This window comes from Vidua macroura, chromosome 3 (genome assembly GCF_024509145.1).
Source record: "Vidua macroura isolate BioBank_ID:100142 chromosome 3, ASM2450914v1, whole genome shotgun sequence".
Taxonomy (NCBI): domain Eukaryota; kingdom Metazoa; phylum Chordata; class Aves; order Passeriformes; family Viduidae; genus Vidua; species Vidua macroura.
In genome coordinates, this window is record NC_071573.1 from 45,469,974 (window position 1) to 45,492,918 (window position 22,945).

General features: G+C 47.5%; 1 long non-coding RNA gene across 1 annotated transcript; it reads right to left on the bottom strand.

The window, feature by feature from the left end:
- Nucleotides 1–21,995: 21,995 nt before the first annotated feature.
- Nucleotides 21,996–22,570, bottom strand: LOC128805660 (uncharacterized). The gene is made up of 2 exons (XR_008436511.1): nt 22,346–22,570; nt 21,996–22,134 (listed from the first exon to the last, which is right to left on the bottom strand). It is a non-coding gene; the product is annotated as an uncharacterized LOC128805660 (long non-coding RNA).
- Between the last annotated feature and the right edge of the window lie 375 nt (nt 22,571–22,945).

Genomic DNA, 22,945 nt, shown 5'->3' on the forward strand with positions numbered 1-22,945 from the left:
GCCAGCCAGCTGCAGGAGCCAAATGAAGACTATTTCCCAAGACATCAGACTATTTGTCTGGCAGTGGGCTACACTCTCACAGAGCTCATGTCAAGCAGAGAGTGTTACACTGTTCACCCCAGATCAGCCTACCAATAACTCAGCATAAGAAGAAGCAGGAATAAATTATTTATTCCCACCATCCCTGGAGAAGATGGGAACCAGCCACCAGCTGGTCCAGCAGCCTGAGCAGGGACGTGGACCCAGTGAGCAGTGTTCAGAACTGAGTATTCACTGCTCCCACAGTTGTTAGTGTTGGTATTTGCAAGCTGGACAGTTTACAAGATTGGGGCTGCATGCACACCGTGGGAAACAGCAACAGCTTTGGAGAGCCCAAGTAAGCAACAAGATGCAGGTGGGAGGAAATTCCATATCTTGATGGGGGTACATGTGATTAGCAGTTGCCACTGACACAGCTCTCCTTGCTGCTGAACTCCTTGGCACCGCAGGATGGGCATTGCTGATGCTCTGTGTGTTGGTCTCCCACTGATCTCAGTAAAACCGAGAAAAAGTTCAGCTTCTTTTAACTCCCAGGGAAGCAATGGAGAGCTGTGTGGTTTGCAATACTCCATCAGTGGGAGGAACACTCCAACACCCCCACCAACAGCCACAAGGAGCCAATTTCCTGGTTTCAGCAGTGCGAGGAGGGTGGGAGCAGGGATGAACCACCGCAGGCACTGGGGCGCATCACACTCACTGCGGCAAACAGCTACCAGCATGCAGAGCCAGTGACATCCTCAAACACTGCAACCCAATTCTGCCTTTTTTGCCTGCTGCTGCGGTGCTGCCCCTGTGCCCCCAGGCAGGCAGGGATGGATTGCTCATCGCCGAGGGTGAGGCACCCGGGACAGAGAGGATGGGGACCTTGGGCCATCCTGAATGTTGTCAGCTGGGTACACAGACCGGCTGTCGGCACACACTACACTTGGGCCACTCACCCTGGAAAGGCAACCTGAGCATTCGGGTGCCTTTATTGCAACTTACTAAGCAGTTGCCCAGATCTTCCAAATGCAGGGGGAGGGGGTGGAGCAGTGGACTTAAAGCAAATGTGGGGCTAGGACATCTTGCTCTGCGTGAGAGAGTTGCATCATAACAGTACAGTTTCAGTGCTCTTTCTAAGATACCTTTCCAAGACATCTGAGAGTGCATGGCCCCAGCTTGCCCTTTTGGTCCCATCCAGAGCTTGTCAGGTTTGTAGCTCCTCTTGACAAGCACACTGAATTCCTTTGGGCCTTTGGGCAGATTACAGTAAACTCACTGTACTTCTCAAAGACTATTTCCCTAAGACCAGTGAGCAGTCTGCAGAGAGGTATTGACAGTTCCTGTGCCTTTTCTCCTCTCTGCCAGCCAATTTGCATTGTGAGAAAGATGAGATCTTAAAAATGGACAATTAGCACCCTCACTAATTATCCATACTAAGCATCTCAATTAGAGGAGTGCCCGAGGGGGCCTTAACCAAAGCTGGATCTCTGCTGTGCCAAGCTTCATGTGATGCTGTTCCTGCCCCCAGAGGGGTTACCGGAGACACACAGTGCTAACCTGACCTGGTTTGGTTTTCAAAAGGGAAAATTGAAGAACCATGACCTGGGAAGCAGAGCCAGTGTCATTGCAACTCTTCTAGGAATTTACTTTCCATGTGCTCATCAGGTTCATTTTGGGTTTGCCCTGCATGGAGCTTTGCAATTAAATGCCTTGGGAAATTATTCTATATTATGTAAACTGCACTTTCCCCAGGTTTGGTCCCACTTTGCCCCATATCTTTCCTTCTCCCTCACTGGGCAAAACTGAGATTCCTGGGTTTGATATGGAGATGATGAAAATGAAGAGGAGATTCTCTGAGTCTGAACACATGAGCAGAGGGAAACAATCATCCCATTCTTCACAAACAAAGCTAATACAGGATGATGTCATAGCACACATCAGTGGAGGATCTACAGTTAAAGTGAATGGGATTATGGAAAACTTGGAAATAGCATCTGAGAGAAAGGGCTAGGAACCATGCAAAGGACCAGGTTTTGGTTCAAGAGTAGATTGGAGACACTAAGTGTGTTTGAAACTAAAGAAGGTAACAAAATATTAATGAATTGGCACCAACCAGCAACAAAGAAATCCATTATTTATAGGCAAGACAAATAATTATACATGCAAGGTCAAAGAAGACATTTGCACTGAAGTTTCTTAAGAGACATGAGAGCGGAGAGTAATTGACTGTCTAGACACAGCCACTGCTGAAACACTGAAATCCTATGATTTGGACAAGTAGGAGCAAATGGGCCATGTTGGTCAAACACAGCTGGCTCATGCAGGGAACTCCAAAAGCACATCCACAGAGGAGATGGGTCTTGGTGGCACCAGGGTCCATACTGTGGACACCAGGCTGAAAAGTCCTGAAACCAAGTCCTGAAACTTTTCCAAGGGGACCGAAGAGACTCTCACATCAAAGGCTGGGATTCAGACAACTTAAGGAAAGCTACATTTGCTGTATGGATTAATACAGATTCTCCAATAAACTCTGCTTTATTAGAGAGATTATTGTGTTTGCCACAGCGTACTATGGTCCCAACCAGCAAAGACAGGCAGCCTTGAGCATCCAAGGACATCAGCAGGAGGCAACTCTATAGCCAGGCTCTCTGGGCAGAGGCCCCTTTCTCACCAGCCCCAGGATCTCAAGAGGAGCAGAGCGCACTGGATTTGGGGATCAAAGGGAGCTAGGGAAGTGCCAGAGTCTGAGGGTATGTGTAAAGCTTGCATGAAGCAGCACAGTTCCTCTGGCTCATCTGACAAAAGATGACACCAGCTGCTTTCTGAATTGGACATATTTAGGTGCCACCAGTGCAAATATACTTAATAAGCACACAGAAGAAAAACAAAGAGACACAAGGATGGACCACAGTCCCTTACATAGCAAAAGAGCTGCATTTGCTCCAACAAACTTCTTGCTGAATTTGTTTAAAGCCACTTTTCTTGCTGCTGCTGCCAGCAAGCCTGCTGCTGTCACTGGAAGTGTTGGCATGGCCCCCTGATCTGCTCCCACCACATCTGTCTCAAATAGCACGGGGTGAGGTCAGGCTTGGTGCTTGTGCCTGGAGACTCTACCTTCCTCTTCTCACACCCTCCTGCAGGCACCCTGAGCAAACAGCAAAAATCCCTCACACTGGCCATTTTCCTCTCTGTTAAACCTCGTCAGTCTTTAAAAAGACACACACACACACAAATATGAGAACCCAAGTTCCCAAATTTTTGCAGGAAGATCTGGTGAGTGTTTGTTTTTGTTTTCAGTGTGGTATGCATGCTCTTTGTGGAACCAGAGGGCATTTTCCTACTGAGGAAAGCATTTACTTTAAAGCCAGAAGGGCCCACAGTTGCTACTGCTCTCACAGTTATGAAATACTTCCACATTGGAGAGGAGAGAGAAAAAATTACTCTCAAGAAAGAAAATCAAGTACACATTGACAGTTTAGGTAAAAGTCTGTTATTAATGATGCTGTGCCAGTTTATTACCTTCATAAGGACTGCATGGATTTCCTTCACTTAACACTGGTTTGATACACTGGAGGTGATTTGCTTGACATCTAAAAGTGGGTCAAAGACTCATCTCTAATCTAAATTAGATACACAAGGACAGACCTTGCAGTGTTCCCTTATTGGGAACTGGGAGCTAGTGGGCAACCACATGATATTTCCTAAAACTCCAGCCCTTCTTGCAGTGCAGAATGAACTGCTCCATGAAAAAAAGGCTCATGATGGCATACACACCTCCATGTAAAAATGCAGGATAGGGAAAGGAAACCGTATGGGAAAAACTACACACTGAAAGAAAATGGATCTGAGTATACTGTGAGCACTTGTATATCACGTAAAGCAATTTGTAGCTGCAAGAATGAGTGTACAGCACAGAGTGGATGCCATGCTGGAAATGGATGAAGAAATCAGGACTAGTGAGTTCTTGCTGTGACTCCCACTGTGAAACAGCATATGAGATGCTGTTATGACAAGTGCAGTCTATTGGCCATCACTACCAACCTTTCACACAGCTCATTAGGGAAAGGTCACGGGTTATTTTTATTTTAATTCCCAAGGACATACTTGGTTTGCTTCACACACTTCCACACAGGATTTCAATCCACACACCCAGATCTCTCCACTCTTATAAACACAACCATACATAGTGTGTATTCCTTCCTGCTCTTTACTTATAAAGAAAAACACAAAGCCATAAAAAGCCTTCTCAAACTCCAGCTGAACCACTTTATGGAAGCATTTGAAAACTATTACTTTTAGTGAATGCACCAAAGGTCTCTGGCATACTATCCCTCTTTTGAAGATTGATTTAGGAGCAGACTCTTACCACCCAGTACATCTGGAGTGGTGCTGTCCTTCAGGGGCAGTAGTAGTGTCCATGGGATTACTTGTGGAGGACAACTCAATAGCACAGGGAAACTCAAACCGTGATTAGGAAGCCTATGAGGATGCTGAACCAGTGGACTTTATCCTCAAAGCAGTCTTAGTTGACAGTTGCCCGTGCAAATTCACAGACAGTGTCCTTGGTAAGGCTTTGGTCTCCTTCTTTTCATTATTTCATCTCCTCTTCATTACACAGACCATCACTGTAATGCTTCTGTCCTGGAGGAGGTCACCCTCTTGTCATAATATGATACTCTCCTTGTTGTAGCCAATTCTGGATACCGCTTTTAGCATATTGTCTAACATCTTCTTCAGGATAGTTTATCCCTTCTGCAGAGACGATAAAAGGACACTGTTGGTAAGTGACTTGTTCAAGGTGGTGCAGTAAAGCAGTGGCAGACCTGTGGTGAGGCACTGGGACATTCTGGAGTCTTCCACATGGCTCATGAGGACTTTGCATAGAAGAAAAGTTTCTTTGTTCTTCTTTTTTTAGTTAATTCCACATGAAGAGAAGAAACTATTTGCATAATTTAAAAAATATGTATGTTTCATTGCCTATCCCTCCCATAATGTAAGAATTTTTCCTTATATGATAAAAAAAGCCTATAGCTTGCCAAAGCAGACTCCCCAGCAATTGTCCTAGCATTATAGTAAGTGGCAGCACGTTGGACCATTGCTGGAGATAAATTCACATTGTTCAGAAAGATAATGGTTGTTTGCATCTGGTTACAATTAATTCCAGCCCTGGTTTCTTCCCAGGCAACTTTCTTTCCTATTTAATGTTTGTTTAAACCTTCATTCTGTGGATGAAATGGTTTTTTGTTAATATGATACTAATTTATTGATTTCATCACTTTTGTCATGTCTGTATTTTTTCTTCTTCAAAACACTTCACATATATTGTTATAAGGAAGAAAACACATTGGTCAGGAAGTTTCTGTATGTACGTTTTCTTAATGTGCTCTGAGCTATGGCCTTAGAAGGTTACAGAGAGACATTATTTCAGCTCAGATAATGTCCTTCTCATTCTTCCCAACCTCTACAGATAGCTAGGACAACACTAAATACTATTTGATACCACTAAACTCCAAAGACCCCATAAACAGAAGCACATAGCAATGAAAAAACTCCTCCAAGTATCTCAGGGCCTTCTCCAAAGGTAAAAAGATGCCTCATTTTACAAAAGGGAAGATGATGAGCAGAGAGACTGGGGGGGAGGGGAGAGCCCAAATCATACTCTGTGAGAACTGCAGGGTAGCACACCCTGCTGCTGCTCAATACACTCATGAGGTCTCACACTCACCCTTCTCTATGCTCAAGAAGGTCCCAGTGATATGAGGGTGTAACAAGACCTGAAAACCAGCACAGGATGGATGAAAAGATCCACGTATATTTTGTTCCCTCCTCAACTACCTAAAGAATGTTCCAAGGGTGTGTTCTGCCACTCCTATGTCTAAGATGAAGCAGGAGGGAACGATTTTTTGCATTAAAAGCTATGAAATAGCGGAGACCACTCCAGTATTTCAAGGAGCCAAGAAACACGGCCTGCAAGGGTTCCTCTGAAGTGCAATCAGCTGCAGCACGTAGCTGCTTCCTGTGCACAAGTGTCCAAAATCCCTAGGATAGTATTGACCTGGAGACCAGCTAGCAAGGCAGTGAGGACAGCCCACATTCTCGAGAGTGTGAATCAGCAGGGCAACATGGATTTTCATAAGCTTTGCCTCAGCTGATGCTGTGGCTGCTTGCAGAGAGGGAGGGGAGGGGGTGAAGGATGCTGCCCTGGGCAGATGCTGCATGTGGGTCCCCTGTCTACAATGCTTTGTAACAACACCATGAGTGGGACCCTGTTGCATCCCGGAGTTTGGGTTTAGATTAGGGTTTTTAATTTATGTTAAAATAAGTCAAGTTCTGTAATCCCGCGTTTCCCCCGCGTTGTTCCCCCCCGCGGTTTCTGGCCCCATGTTGCCTGTTGCCGGCTCTTACCCCTGTGCCGCTCCTGTAACCACCCTGCCGTCCGGCCCCAGGAAACCCCGTGCTGGCCACCCTGAGCCACACGGTCCCGCTCAGCCCGCTCTGGCTCGGTGCCCGCCCCTGCGGGGTTCTCTGGTTGGTCGCTGTTGCTGGCGTCACCGCCACGGCAGCCACCCCTATTGGGCGGCAGGCCGTGGATCCTCTCGCCCCGCCCCTCCATAAAGCCCTATCCCGCCGGCAGTTAGGCGCCATTTTCTCCCATGCGAGTGCCGGGAGCGGTTGCGTCTTTCCATCGAACCGCGCCGCGTGACCAATAAACCATTCCTGCTAAGCACGGAGTAAATGGACAAATTCCTTCCTCTTTGCCGGGTCCCTAGCGCACGGTAACAGAGGCTGGCCAGCCCACGCGCCTGAGACACGGAGCCGTGTCCGGGAACCCGCGGCAGCAAACCCCGGCAGCACGTGGAAGCTACACCACAGCCGGGCTCCCAAGAGCCGCGTGCAGCCGGGGAGAGCGAAAACCCACGCCGCAATTGGCGCCCAATGTGGGGCCGAGGCCAGCGCTGAGCTGATCGCGTGGACGGAGGTTCACCGCGGAGCTCCAGGAACAGTGCCGGGAGCCGCCGCCGCCGGCCAGGGGCCGCGCCGCCGCCAAGGGGGGAGTGCCGCCGCCAAGCCAGAGCGGGCAGCGGTCCGCGCCGGACCACAGCTCCGTGCCAGACGGAAACCGAGAGGAGGGGCTCTCCAAAGTACGTCAGTGAAGTCTCCGTCGCCCACGAGGGACCAGACAGTGTGCCCTGCGTGGGACAGGAAGTGCAAACTTTCGCAGCCAGGAGCGCAGAAGAAAGAACACTTCCCGGGACTCCCGGACCCTGGTGGCAGCTTTCCTTTGCAGAGACTTCAGTCTGGTAAGTATTAGTCGTGGAAACGTGTCCAGCTAATACGGGGAGGGCTGGCCGTATTCCCGAGGTTGGGACGTGCGGCGCGCAGCACGAACGGCAGCCGCTGGAGTCGCCTGCGTTTTTTTGCTTTTTTTTCTCCTTTTTACTGCCCCAGGGGTGAGGTGGTTTGGGTGGAAGAAGCATGGGGACCGTGCTATCTGCCCAACAAAAGGAATTTTATTCCCAAGTTAAAGAAATCCTTTTGGTGAAGGGCCGATACCCAAAAAATTTAGTTAAGAAATTTGTCCGGTGGTTGTTCTTTGCTTTCCCCCGTCTGTCTACCGAGGACGCGCGCAAAACAGAATTTTGGGAGCAAGTGGGAAAAGGCTAGCAGAGGGGATCGGTAGGGATCCCTCCATAGATGACTGCTTCCCTAAATTCCATTTGTTGATCACGGATGTAGTAAAATCAGACCCCGTGCGAAACTCGGTTGGGGAAAGGAAAGAACCATCCAGAAAATCTGTTACTCCCTCTGAATCTGTTTCCCCATCCCCTTCTCCTACCCCTTCTTCCCCTAACCCGGGTGGGCGAGGGGGGGCACCCCGTCGATCTGAGACGCAGGGCAGCTCCACAAACGTGGACCGTGCTCCTGGCTCCCCCAAGCCACCCCGGCGTCCCTGCCTTAGCGAGATCGGTCGATTCGCTGAGGCCACGACCCTAAACCCCTTTTCCAATCCCTTTTTCCCAGTTGAAAATCCCAGTTTCGGCGCTACCCCGCGCAGTTCTGTTTCTTTAAACCCCTTTCTTTGTTCCTCTGAGGAGGCCGAGGCCACGTGGTTGATCCCTTTGTCTTCCCAAGATGGAGGGCGGCCACATGGCAGGGTCTCTTCTTCCCACAACCCCTTTCTGTTCTTTGTTCCTGGTGTCCCCGCCTTTGACCCAACCCCAACCTGCCTCCCTGTGGGCGTGGGCGCCGCCCCCTCGGGAGGTCAGGTTACTCCCTCATCCATTGTTCCCCCTCGTGTGGGCGTTCCCTCCAGTCCTTTGCATGTCGTCCCTGCTGAGTCATCGACTCCGCCCTCCCCCACCGGGGAGAGCTCTGCCATCTCCCCCCCGCTGCCTGAGGGAGGCAGCCCCCGTCCTGTTGCCCTCACCCTGTCCCCATCTTCCCATGGGTCCCGGAGATCCGGGTGGGAGGGAAGAGGGGGGAGGGAGGAGCGGGAACCCCTATCCCCATCTTCCCATGGGCCCCGGAGAGCCGGGTGGGAGGGAAGAGGAGGGGGGGGGACGGGAACCCCTACCTCCAAGTTCCCATGGGCCCCAGACGTCTGGGCGGGAGGGAAAAGGAGAGGGGAGGGAATCGGAGCCCCTGCCTCCACATTCCCATGGATCCTGGAGACCCGGGAGGGAGGGAAGCAGGGGGATGTGGGTTTCTGAGCATTTTCCAGGTTCCGTGGAATGGGTCGAGCCGACAGATGAGAGGCATGTAGAGGGATCGGAGGTTCAGGACAAGTTTGTCCTGGAAGCAGCATCCGTGAACACTGCTGCCTTGGATGCCGTGCCTCCAAAGAACGCTGGTCCGAAGCAGCCTCCAGCAAGACGCCAGTGCTTCCACTACAATCAGAGAGAACATTTTGTGGTTCAATGTCCGTTTCTGGGCAGGGCACCCCCAGGGACAGTGGGAGGGGGGAGAGGGGGGGAGGGAGATCCCATTCCCCCAAAAAACTGAAGAAACAACGCGCACCTGCCTCGCGTGAAGATAAAAGTGAGGCAGGCCACAGCACCTTAAGGAGAGCTGTGAGTTATCAAGTAACTGTGCAGGTGGTAGTTCAGAACATCAGGGTGCCTTTGAGCGTGGCAGATGACCCCACCAATCGGGGGGTTGCATCAAACCGCAGGCGACGCAAAAGAAAAAGGACCCTACAATCTCCTTAAAAAAATGTTTTTCCCCAAAGCCCCAGTCTGTGTGTGTCCCAAATCCCCATGTTTGTAATAAAGCTGTCCCAGTTTCCCTATCCCTAAACACCCTGAGAAGAACCAGCCCCAGCACCATCTCCAGGCCCTCTCCACCTGCGTAGCAGTCACCGCAGCTGCAGCAGCAGAAGAAGCTGGGAGAAGAGGCCACCGCTTGAGAGACTGAATCAACACCACTGCTTTCTTTTTATATTTTATTAAGCGGGGAGATGTTGCATCCTGGAGTTTGGGTTTAGATTAGGGTTTTTAATTTATGTTAAAATAAGTCAAGTTCTGTAATCCCGTGTTTCCCCCGCGTTGTTCCCCCCCGCGGTTTCTGGCCCCATGTTGCCTGTTGCCGGCTCTTACCCCTGTGCCACTCCTGTAACTACCCTGCCGTCCGGCCCCAGGAAACCCCGTGCTGGCCACCCCGAGCCACACGGTCCCGCTCAGCCCGCTCTGGCTCGGTGCCCGCCCCTGCGGGGTTCTCTGGTTGGTCGCTGTTGCTGGCGTCACCGCCACGGCAGCCACCCCTATTGGGCGGCAGGCCGTGGATCCTCTCGCCCCGCCCCTCCATAAAGCCCTATCCCGCCGGTAGTTAGGCGCCATTTTCTCCCATGCGAGTGCCGGGAGCGGTTGCGTCTTTCCATCGAACCGCGCCGCGTGACCAATAAACCGTTCCTGCTAAGCACGGAGTAAATGGACAAATTCCTTCCTCTTTGCCGGGTCCCTAGCGCACGGTAACAGAGGCTGGCCAGCCCACGCGCCTGAGACACAGAGCCGTGTCCGGGAACCCGCGGCAGCAAACCCCGGCAGCACGTGGAAGCTACACCACAGCCGGGCTCCCAAGAGCCGCGTGCAGCCAGGGAGAGCAAAATCCCACGCCGCAGGACCCCAGTGGTGCTGGGTGTCTTTTGGGGCCAAGCTCCTTAAAAGTGACCCTCAAGCCCAAGTGCTGCTTTGCTCTTTCCTCTGCTATTTGTTTGGATGGGCACATTGCTGTAACATTTATGATGGGAAGCCTGTTGAGAAGTGTGCCTCAGATGAAAGAAAGCTTATGAGCTTACGCCTTGCTAACTTTGATGTGCACGTTTCACACAGCCCTTTGTTTCTTTTTCTGTGCATTTTAACTGGTCTCCCCAGCTGTCTGTTCCCCTTCCCTCCACCCTGCCTTGTAGGCAGAAACCAGGGAGAGATCTCTCATTCCCAGTGAGCCTGGATATTTCAGATCCCACAGCAAAGACTTCGGCTAGTGCCTGCTCAACCTTTGTTTCCAGGGGGTGGCATTTTCCACCCCAAGAGCTTGCATTAGGGATCCTCTAAGATGAGCAAAGCAATCCTGAACTGCCAAACAGTTGTTTGCCCTAAGCTTGGGCCATTGCTGTGGGACCATGACACCTTGCATGGCTTGGAAAGGAATGGGGCCATAAGAGAGGCCAAGGCCTCTCATAATGTCTGTTCCTTTAATTTGTGGATGGAAATTTGCCCGTAGAGGTATGTAAGTTTGCAAGTAAGGCATGATGGCTGACAGTTTTCACCAACTATTCAGACATTTAAGGCTTTTTTAAATCTATCATCTCCATACCTTAAAGAGAGATACAAGCCTCTCTCTTCCTAATGTTTTCTATTCCACTCCTTCCCTGAGCACTCCCTCGAGGCCCTGTGTCTCAGATTTATTTAATCTATTTTTGAAGAAGAACAAGGGGCAGGTGGTGCCTGCAGAAGCTGAAAGAGAAAAGATGGACATATCTAGCACATGCCAAGAAAACAAACATGAAATCTCTGGAGCCACCCAGTCCTCTGGAACACTGAGCAACTTGCCACTTTTTCTTTTTTATGCACTTATTTTTATGAGCTCAAAGAATAAAGTATTGGATATTACACAGCAGCTGCCCCAGGAAATAATTCGCTCATTCCATTGCTGCAGACTTCAAGGGAAAAAAAAAAAAAGAGCAGTGAAGAGGGGGGAAAAAGCCAGTTCCTTTGCAAAATATCCAGTTTCTCAGAAGCTCTAACAGTGTAAATGAGAAGAATGTTTGGGTTTGGTGTCCCTGCAATTCTCATGGCTTCACAGAGGATTTTGGAGAATGCATTTACTCTTTTGCTAACTGCAAGAACAGATTTATCCTGCAGCCATGTGCTGAATGAGTATACAGTCCTAAAAGGAGTCTGAAAGCATAAACATTTACTTCATAAAAGAGATTCTGCAGACAGGAGGCCAGAGACAGTTGACTCTGGGTAAGCATTTGTGCTCCATTGTAAAAAAAATGTTCAGCAGCCAGAAGGAGATGTGCACACATTTCACACACTGGCCTTTGCCACAGTGGACAGTGATCCAAAGGGGCCCAGGAATAGGCTGTCTCTTGACTGAGCCCAAGATACAGAGGTTCCAGCATTTCCATCTTTACTGCAGATGGGAAACCGGCCCCAGCTCCGCCTCTCGCCGTGCAGTGCTTCGCCTGGACTTGTGTGGGGAAATGAAAAAATAGCTCCATAACCAGGGAAAACCCTGGAGCTTTGTGTCTCCCATCCAGATGCTGTAAGGAGATACAAGCTCATACTTTAGCCTTTCCCACAACAGGAATATCAATGAGGACTTGTCTCCTCTTTACCTGGCTGTTTATTTTCACAAAACTTGTTAAGAGAGCATAAAGTTGCTGAGATCTCCACCCACCTGAAAAATTTGATTGAAATCTGCCAAATGTTGAAAGATGTTGTCAGGGACTTTCTTTCACACATATGCGAAGCAAGACCCCATGAGCCTTGCTCTCTCGAGGAGCTAGGCTGGAAGTGCAGCAGAAGGGAAGCACTATTCCAAGGGGAATGCTGTCCCACTGGCAGTCTGAGAGAGGTTCACCAGCAACCCAGCAACCTGTAGGCATGCATGGAATTTTAGGAGTAACATGTACCCCACTAGCTTTGAGTGACCTGCATTGTTTTCCAGTAAAGTGGCAGCACATTGTGATTTTTAATTTCAAATTCCAATGTGGAGCAAAGGACCAAAGTAAGAGTTACGCACAAAATGAAACATCCTGCATACTATCTATATTTTTCCTTCAAAAAGAATAGTTAGGAGGTTCAGCCCTATCTGCCAGGAATACTAAGCACAGATGAAATTTAAAGAGGATGTAGCAAACATTTCTGCAACATCCTCCCAGCCAGGAGCTTGCCCAGGATGGAGGGGTCTGAACCACAGCTGGGCAGCACACCACCAGATCACTGCTCTACACAGCTCCTCGGCCAATGACAATCCTCAAGCAGAGCATCATGCCTGCATGGGAAAGCAAAATTCTGAGAAAGCTTCTGGCATTTTTTTTTCTTTTTCATGCCATGGTGTATAATTGATGGAGTTGTGTTTGGTCTAGATAATTGTCAACGTTTTTGCTAATGTAAAAGCTGCTTGGCTGTTCAGACTACAGCTCCTGGCACTGAGGAAGAGAGTTTAGGAGCCCACCCACTGAGAATGCTTTTCCTCTGCTACCTGCCAGGGTCTGACTATATGGGGACTGTGGGCACAAAGTAGCAAGTCTTTTAACTGATCACCAGTCTGCTTTTCCCTAAATATGTGTGGATGTATTTGATGGGCTGTTTTGAGACCTTAACCACCAATACAACTGTATTTGTAGAGGAAAGCCACCATGTTTAAAGGCAGTAGATTTGGTTTGTGACTTGGACCACGAGATCCTTTATAAGACCCAGACTTTCCAGCTCCCAGGTGATGAAAAACAGTGGTTGATCTCAAATGCTGCTCTGTCTCAACAAATTCCCAAGTCATTTGAAGGACAGTCACAATGTATGCACTGGATAAGGAGCTGAAGGGCAGATGAATCATCAGCATTATCATTACTTGTATACAAAACCAAGCTGTTGAATCAGTGCCCTTCAGCAGCACCTCTCTCCCCTTTGCCTTTTCAGAACTCCTCAGTTTTCCATCCAGATGAAGAAAAAAGGGTGCAAATTCCAGGCTTGATGATAGAAAGGCTTGCACATGCATAGCACATAGTGGATGCATATAGGAAGCAAGGGGGAAACTAATCTTCCTACATGCGTGCCGTTATCAGTGAAGATAGGCCAGCACTTCTTGAGGGCATTTCAGAAGAGAAGCTTCACAGAGGTGCTCTGAACTATTCTCTGAAGGATCCTCTTTCTCTCTGCCAGGTAGCCTGAGGCTTGCCTTTGTGGAAACCCCTTTAGATCCAGTTTCCTGGGGCTGATACTGAGGTTTGCTGTCAAGCCAAGAAAATCTTCCTTCATCTGCTTCTACTCAAGCAGCCCCAAACCCACCGCAAAGGCAATGAATAGCAGCATCCTCTGTTGTAAAGGCCTAAAACCTGGATCAACACCAATAATTTAAAGTCGTAAAGAAGGATCATCCTACTTGATGAAGCAGGCCTACAGCCCAAGGAAGTTGTAAAATCTCCATGCTTGAAGACATGCAGAATCTGCCTAAGCAAGGCCCTGAAACACCTGATCTCCCTGTGAAGCTCTGAGCAGAATTTTGGACAAGAGACCTCCAGCACTTCCGTGTATTCCACAGTGTAGACTTTAGCAAGAAGCTCTAAGGAAGCAGAGCACCATATGGCACAGCCTCCTCCCCATGGAGAGAGGACTAGAACAGAACAGCACAGGACAGATAGCAGTGGTATATAACACACCTAAGGAAGCATCAATCAGCTACTGCATGGATGTGTGCAATGTGAAACTTGCCCAAAGCAGAGCCCTTAACCAAACAGCCCGCTGCCTTCAGCACTTTCTGCAGCCTCCATGGCTGTTGTTGAAATGAAGACTGCTATCTCTGCTAACTACTGGTTCACAAGCTGTCATGTGGCCAGCAGTGAGTCTGGGGACTTAAAATAGGCAAGAATATGCAAGACCTGAAAAGAAAATGGTCTTCATGGGGCTGTCACTCTCCAACAGTTAACTCTGAAAATTATTAATTTCAGGATTCCCAGGTTTACAAGTGCCAGGCTTCATGGTTATTTTCAGTCACTGCCAAAATAAAACTCAGTTTCCACATGCATACATTTTCCTCATACTCTCCCCCCTACTGGCCTCATCAACATTTTTTATCAGGAAACTCATTATTTATACTCTTCTGGCAAGGACATTATATTTCATCAGTGTTGCCAGCAATGCCAATTTCCCTCCTTACACTTCTATCCTAAACTGTTTTCATTTCTCTCACCTTGTATTTCTCAGTAAACCAATAAAGCACAAATTCTAAGCCTTACAGTTTCCCTCTTTTCCCTCTCACAATAGTCATTGATGTCTAACCACAGACGTCTGTGCTTCTTTTCAATAACTGCATGCAATTGCCTATAAAATATGCACATGATAGCACAGGGAAATTCCACACACGTTTTCTCCATCTGAAGATATACTGGTTCATATGTTACATTCATATTGGGTCTGGATCATGTCCTGCCATCATTCTGCAAGGAGAAATCCCAAGGCAGTCAACAGAGGCTTTTCAAGCAGATAAATGACAGAACTTGGCCCTACAAGCGGAATATTGTATGATATATTTCCTTTTCTATTTGCCAAATTGATGTTAAGAAGGGGTTATGCACTTAGACAGTCATCATAAGTTTCAGAAATAATCAGCAGACATTTTTACTGAAACCCCAAAAAACAGAGCAATTAATCAGAATATCACTGTTTTTTTTAATGAAGTTGCAGTTGCTTTTATTTTACTGGCATTGCATCACATAGCAGTTTTTCCACCATGGGAGCTTTGAAGTCACTATTAATTTATGGGGGAAAACCTTTTTTACTCTGGGTTTTCTGAAAATACACAAACAAGTACCACTCAGACATGACATAACTTAACCACAGATCCAAGTCCCTCTCAGGTTCCAGTGTCCCCTGTGGTCCCCACCAGATGTGCTGCACCCATGGAGAATGACCAGGGAGGATGCAAGTACATTGAACAAGCTGTTCCATGAGGGCAGGTGGGCTGAAACAAAAGGCAGATAAGATTGACACTTTGATGTATGCATGCTCTGTGGAGGAGCAAAGTCAAATTAACAGCCTGAGCTCCCCAGCAGCAACGGCATTGAAGGGGAATATTAATGCAGTTACCACATCTGCATCTCATTTTCCTTCAGTGTTTCCTAGTCATACTGAGCTCACCCACTGGAGAGTGACATAACTGCATGAGCTGATGGGAAAGTGTCTTGAGATGTATTATGAGGAAAAAATATAATATGCAGAATACATAAATACAGCAGGGACAGAGGGAGGTGAGCTGACCAAACCCTGCATTTTCCATTTATGAAAGATGAGCAGAGGCATTCTTAGGACACCTCCTGTCTCACACATGCCTGAAAGAGCAGCATTGCCAGGCCCACTCCTTAGCCATGCTCCTCTGTTACAGTCCAGCATTGTTTCTGTGAGCTTTCTGTGGCACAGAGATACACACATACACCTCCTGCCACAGTGTTAAAGTGCTAAAGGACACCATTAGCCCCTGTGGAGGGTCCCAAAGTGGGCACTGCTCACACGTCTGTACAGTACCCAGCGAGCGTCCCTGCATGGTCCGGCATCAGCACAGCACTTCCACCAGCTCCTTTGGGCATCTCCTGGAAGACATCCACATAGACAAGTTCTTTGCCCTCAGGTAGGATTGAAATGGAGAGGATTGAAGCCACCTTATTCTAAATGACAGGAGCTCAGTGCTCCTTAGATTCATGGTGATAGGTGAATTGTCTTTACTTGCTTGAGGGCATCCGTGCTATCAGGCCCTAAGTCTGTGTGTGTCAAAAGTTCACAAGTGGTGACCCAATAACCTGTCTATAGCAGTGGGGCTGTGGTATCTGGCAGGCAGATCATGCAATACCTTAGCACTTAGGGCAAGGCACTAAGCCTTCTTGAATTGCATGAGATGTATCTGGTTTCGTAGAGAAGTCACCGACCAAAAATTAACTGCAGCACTGGAGGTAATCTAGGGAGTTTTAAAGATTTCTGTTGGATTTTATCCCACTCAACATTATGTCTGCTTGAGTTGCAATTAACAGCAAAGCTACCACTGAGTTTGACAGGGCAGGTCCATGGAAATGTGAAAAAAGCATCAAGTCTTATTTCCTAGCCTACTTCCCCTACCACTTAGAAGCACATTGAAAGAAATGCTGCTGGATCTGAGGAAATGACAAGCTTGTGGTCCCAGTGCAAGTGAAAGGGGTATTGTCTTTTCTGTCCCCAGGAGAGCACCATAACAGCCCATCAGAGCTACCTGTCCATGTTGGGAATGAGCCCCAACAGGAACCCCGAATCCTACTCCACATCAGCAATTCCCCTGAGCTGTGGGAAATCTCACAGTCAGATCTAATCGGTGCTTGAGCATGCTGGCATGGGTCCACCTACTTTGGGAAGCAATGTTGCTTTCAGAAAGTGACACTTCACACCATCCTCCACTACCGGCATCCTTCATCTGGCAGTTCTGGCTCCCCCCAGAAGGGTAGACCATCAAGGACTTCGCCAAGAGCAGATACATCCAGTGCTGATTTGCAGCCTGCCTGTGTCACCAGCCTGCAAGTGGCTGGTACATTTGTTCAAATTGTGGCTGCAGACCTGCCTGCCCCCAGTATTTTGCCGTCAAGAAGCAGGGTGCAGCTCTCACAGGTGGGTGGAGGCCACACTCAGAAGTGGTGCCTGGGGCTGCATCTTCATGATGTACTTGACCTCACATGAATGTGAGGTCAAGTACAGCTAACACCACAGCAGGAGTCAGACGATGCCAGTCTAAAACTCATTCTAAAATTTCTTTGTTGGTAGTCAAACAAAATTGGTAGCTCTGCAGCATGTTTTTTTTCTCTTCATGCTTTTCTAGCTCAGTAGAGGGAGAGAGAGAGATTATGAGTGACACAAAGATTATGAGTGAGAGGTTGATACAATGACTAATCATCTTTGGCTTACTTTCATTGTTAGACCAACTAAACATAGCTAGCACTTAATAAATCTGAGCTGCAATTAAAGATCTGCAGCATTTTTACTAGATGGAAGTTCAAATTCCCAAACCTAATTCCTGTTCCTAGACTTTGGTATCATTTTAGGGGTGTGACATTTTATTCTCCCCTTTTTCATCACAGATGACAGTGATCAGATGGCTCTCCTGCCACACAGCAGCATGAACCTCAATAGCAACAGCAGCAGCTCTGTCACTCACTTAAGGGGTCTGTAGGTTTTGATCCTGGTGGCTCCAAACACAGATTATCCTAAGCCTGAAGGCTGGTCTAAGCTCTGTCTGGAGCTCAGAAAGTTGGTCTGTCAAATGACAAAGTATCCCTTAGCTCCATTCCTTGTGATTTATTCAAAAGTGCAAGAGTAGCTTTTTATAAGTTTTAAATCCTGATGCAAGGGAAATTAGCCATTGTTTTCCTTCAGGGTCCCAGATTCACAACTATTAGCATTCAAAAATAAAATAAAGTTATGGCCAGCTGTAAAAATACTAGCTAAAGAACTTGCAGATGTTCCTAGGGGAGCTACTGAAATATTTTGGCACCTTTGCTCTGTCATTAAAAACAAAATGCGATCATCAGTTAGGGCTGCAGTGAGAGTTCAAGTGGACAGAGAAAAACAGGAAAGCATTTCTCAGTGCTAATAGTGAATGTGGGTTCAGCCCTGCAAACATTCACCTAAGCACTGGCAGGACTCCTGCTCCCAAACCCCATACTTTACCCTGACTGTGGCATTTAGGTCCTAGAGCATCAGTGGGTGGCTGCAGAGAAGTCAGGATTGCAGCTTTGCTGCATGGACAGTCCCAAGCATGGCTAGGGACAGCTTAAAACAGGGCTTGGCGCAGGATAAGGGATCACAGCAGGCAGATAAAATGGTCTGACAAATACACTGCTGTGGGTAAACTATTTCTATCAGCTAAACTTCTTCAACATAGCTCAACTATCTCCACAAGGCACTACTCCACTTCAAGTTAGCTCCAATATTGACAATGGAGATATAGCCTGAAACTCAAAAGAGACCAAATACCTTATAAAAATACAAATAGGGGCCCCCTCAGGCACCCTTGAAATGTTTATTCCTAAGAGCAAGGGCCTAGGCCATTGTGCATTTTGCAGAAAAGCTAAATTGCTCTGACTAAGGCCAGACAGGAGGAAGCTTCATTCCAAGAGTGAACAGTTCCCACCTCCAAATTCTTACATCTTTCTCTGCCTGACTCTTTCTGGCTCATCTCTGGTTTTCCTCTTCTTTCCAGATGTTGTGGGGAAACTCTAAGGATTGCAGTATTCTGCCCTAATTCACCCTGGGGGAAAGAAACAAGATACATAGCCAAGCTGGCGAGGAAGATGCAATCAAAGCAAGTCATATGGCCCAGAGATAAGGAGGTGAGTGAATCAGTCACTGTGTGACACGGTAGCGCTGGGAAAAAAAATGGGACTTACCCATTCATAAAAGCCTGCCTTGGAAAAGGAGGCAGAGCCAAGAAGCAGCAACTGGTCCAGTGCATACTATCACCTTATTGGGAAAGGGAGAACTCAGGCAATGCTTTGTGAAGAAGGTCCAGCTAGCAATATACACATGAACTGTGACCACAGAAATATGTGTAGGAGATGTCTTGTCTACCACTCACTGATATTCCCCAAGTCAACATCTGGGCTGACATTAATTAGAAACATTTTTTCCCTTTTCTAATCTCTAATAGGTCATCTAATTCATGCCAGCTGAATTACAGGGTTTTTCAGAAAAACAGATTGTCAAAAGCTCTTTCGTCTACTGGAGAGGTTTGAGTAATTGGACATTTCTACTGGAAAATTAATCTCTGATCTAATAGACAGCACATAGCTGAGATTTTCCTCAGTGTTCATTTCTGCCCAGACAACCAAGCACCATGCTGTATTCTCCACAAACAAAATGTCCATCCAAGAAAAAGAGGTTACTGCACTCAGTACAGTACTCAGAATCTTGATATGACACCAACTATGCATGACAAATGCTGGAGAGGAGCAAAGCCTACAGGAAGAAAAGAGCGTGCATGCTAAGGAGAGGCAGAAGGGTCCCAGCCCACAATATGTAAGCCCTGTTCCAAATTTTCTCAGCATTTCTGCCTTTTTGGATGGGAGTTTGTGTCTGTGTGCATTTCTGTGAAAGAGACAAGGAGGAAGGGAGGAAGCCTTTTCTTTGTTCCCAAACAAATTCTCAGCCTGTCTCAGGCTCACACACCAACATCTAACAAGCAAAGACAAACATCACAGCTCCACAATGCTTAAGCTTGATTGAATGACGACAGTTCCATGTTAAAATAAAAAATAGCATCAGAGCTTTCCACAGCTGCATCAACATTATCTATTAAAAAAAGCATGACACTACATGAAGCTTTGGCTGTGCAAGCAAAGAACCTAAATCAGCTATGGTTTGGAATGAGGCCATCACTGAATTCTTGTGTAAAGTGATGCTGCCATATTGCTTACTTTCCACTGAGGTTTTCCACAAATTAACAGCTGTAGCAGACTCCCAGAAAACAGCAATTCTTTCCAAGTCTTTCTTCTCTGAAAATGTTGTTTCTTCACTTTATTCTTCCCCATATGGAAGGGGAGAGGAGGGTAAAAAAACCTCAACAGCCCTATGAAACAAACCCAAAAAAGCTCCAGACAGACTGTGAGAAAAATTAGTCACAAAGATTGCCTGGAAAGAGAGCAGTTATCTGTAAAATTTTTCTTTTTATTATACCAGCATGGTGGGATTGAGAATCAAACCCAGGAAAAATATTTTTGGAGCAGCCGTTCTGATTTATGAACATCTCAGCCACTCTGACAAGATCAGAAAACTGCTGGATTCTTTCCAGTTGAGCACCACCGAAGGCAAATCATTCCTATTTAGGGAAAAACAAAACTTCCCTCTGGTTCAGGGAGAATAGTGTTTGGCACCAAGCACAGAGAAAACCGCCTCATTTCAGCTGGCTCACTGAAGTGCAGCTGAGATGGAAAGGTGATACCAGGCTGGTGTGGGTGGCTTCATATTATACTCTTGCCTCCTGATTGCATCTTGGACATCACTAGGTCCCACACAGGGTGATGCAGAAGGATTCATTATAAGTGACAAAAAAGCTCTTAAAGCAAAAGTTATTTGATTTCTAGCATGCATAGATGGCTGTTGACTTACTTGTGAGAGGAGTGATGGAACTAACAGTCTGGCAGAAGCATTGGGCCTCACAGCATTAGAAAATATGGATTCACAGAGCTGGTCTGTGAATCTATGAGCTGTGATTCTGAAGACCTGTGAGCTATGGTGTTGTAAAAGGCAATCCTTGTGCCTAGAGAAGGGGCTTTCCAGCTGGTGGAGTCCTGGGTTTTGCCTCCTTGTGCCTACCAGCATGATGCAAAGATGTGGGTTTCCATGGGTTCTTGGGTGTGCCCGCTGACAGCAACACAGGATGCTTTGCATGAACAGCAATATAGGGTGACCCAGGGCACCTGGTGCTGTGCTCTTCAGAGCCTCCTGACCCCAGGGTCACCCTCGTGCAGCTATGCTACAGACAGACACTTCAAAACCTCTGCAAAAGGCCCTCCTTTTTGGGGAGGGCTGGGAGGGTGATAGCACCAAGAGCTATCATGGAGAGAAGCTTAGAACCTTGGAAAGCCAACTGACATGAGCCTGGACCACTGGTTGATACTGTTACTGACTCCTAGGTGACTTACCCTGTGTGTCAGAGGCAGTAGCAACCCCAAGCCCAAGGGCCATCACGGGGCTATGCTGGCTCCTCTTCCCCATCTGCTGCTGGTATGCTCTGCAGGTCACAGGAGCCACTCATTGCAGTCAGGAAACAGCTACCACAAAGCCAAACTTCCTAATTCCAGCCAGCGGAGGATGTGATGGCTTTGGGTCAAATGGCAAACTGCACCACATGGCGACTCTCCCAAGTGCACAGCTATCTCATCTTGCTGCCAGTCCCTTGCCCTGAGAAGTCTTTCTTGTCCCTGTTTTGCTCAGCTTGGCATCTGAAGATTTGTATATTATACTTCTGATGCAGACCATGTACAAAAGAAGCTATCAAAAGCCAGTTCTCTATTCAGGGAAATCTCTCTTCACATAAATTCTTTCCAAAGTATTAAATTAATCAGCCTGCTGGAGCACAGGATGCTGCTTCAGCTTCAAGTTCAGAAGCCTCTGCAGTTCAGGTTGCTACTGACACAGTTCCTCAGATTTTCATGTCCATGTCACACCTCTGTGATCCCACCGTATTAGCCAGGCCTCATGTGATCACTGGTCACTTCACACAACAAGCTTAAAAGATAAATATACCTATCTTTTCTTTCAAGTATAGCCACTGGCTATGAGTTCCCAAAACACCCCAAAACCAAAAACTGACACAAACCTACAAGTAATGCTGGAGAACAAAGGACCTGATAATTTCTCCTGAACCAGATTAAAAAAAAAAAAACATTAAAATATCCATTTACTAGTGAGGGGTTCTGTCCTCAGTGCACTCCCAAGCCTCAGAGATGTTCTGTCATACTGTTCACTAATTGTTTTCAGTGTTTGATGTGAGTATTTCTGGCAGTCAGTTTGTCATGAATTGACACTTATTTTGTCAACCTATCTTCAGCAAAACTGCACACCCTCCCTCCTCGTAGACCTGTCAGAAACATAAAGATTACTCATTGCATATTTCTGAGAAGCTCCTGAAGCCAGCACTTGGAGTTTGCATAACAACCATTGTCGACAATCCACCTACAGCAGCTTAAAAATACAGATTTGAATGGGTGAAGAGAGGCTGGGAGTTCTCAGAAGGACAAGTCAGATTCAGGATTTTATTAATAGAACTGGAGGTGTTCTCATGAAGGCAAAAAAAAACCCCAAAACCCACTCTCTTGTTATCTTAGCTGTCATCAGCAGTCACCTTTTTGAAAACAGGCAGGCGAGATGCAGAGTATTCCTGTAGATGAACAAACAGAAAGCTGCTGCAGAAAAACACTGAGAGCAAGATGGAGAGCAGCAAGCACCATGGATCCTCTCCCAGGTCGTCCTTGGGAAGGGCTGGGTGTCCACTGGCCTTGCTGGAGGGATTTCATTTATTTTTTTTAGTCTGGTGCCACACATGGACGGTTAAATGCCAAACAAAGGGAACCCACCAGAAAAACACTCACAAAGCTGTTTGTGGCATGGGCTCCAGCACTCTCTCCAGCAAAATAAAGGAATTCTATTAATTGGAGTGCACAGTAGGCACTCACCAAAACAGCAGATGAATTGATGCAGATCAGCAGTGGCTGTTGGTGAGGGCAGGGAGGAACAGGGCAAAGGATAGGGAGGACGATGGGTGGCTGGTTGCATTTCTGCCATGCTGCCACAGCAGCAGCCTGGCCAGCCCTGCCTTCAGAGCAGTGTGGAAACCTGGCCACCTCCTAACCCGGGGCTTGCTCCTGGAGGATGACAAACTGCGGCACAGCAGAGAAGGTGCTGCCCTGCCTGCCTGCCATGCGCTTGTGCCACCTTCTCTCAGGTCTTGGAGAAAAGGAGGGATATTGGGGGTGGCCATGAGAGTGAGAGGCATGGGCAGGAGAGCCCAGGGAACAACAGTGACATCAGAGGCATCATCCAGCCACATTAAAAACCTCTGCTCTGAAAAAAGTCAACACTCACAGTCTTTTCCGAGCCAAATCCCCAGCCTGTTAGGTTCACCATTAACAATAATCCCTGCAACTTTCTCAGCCTTGCTGTTTACACAAGCTAGAGCTTTCATACATAAA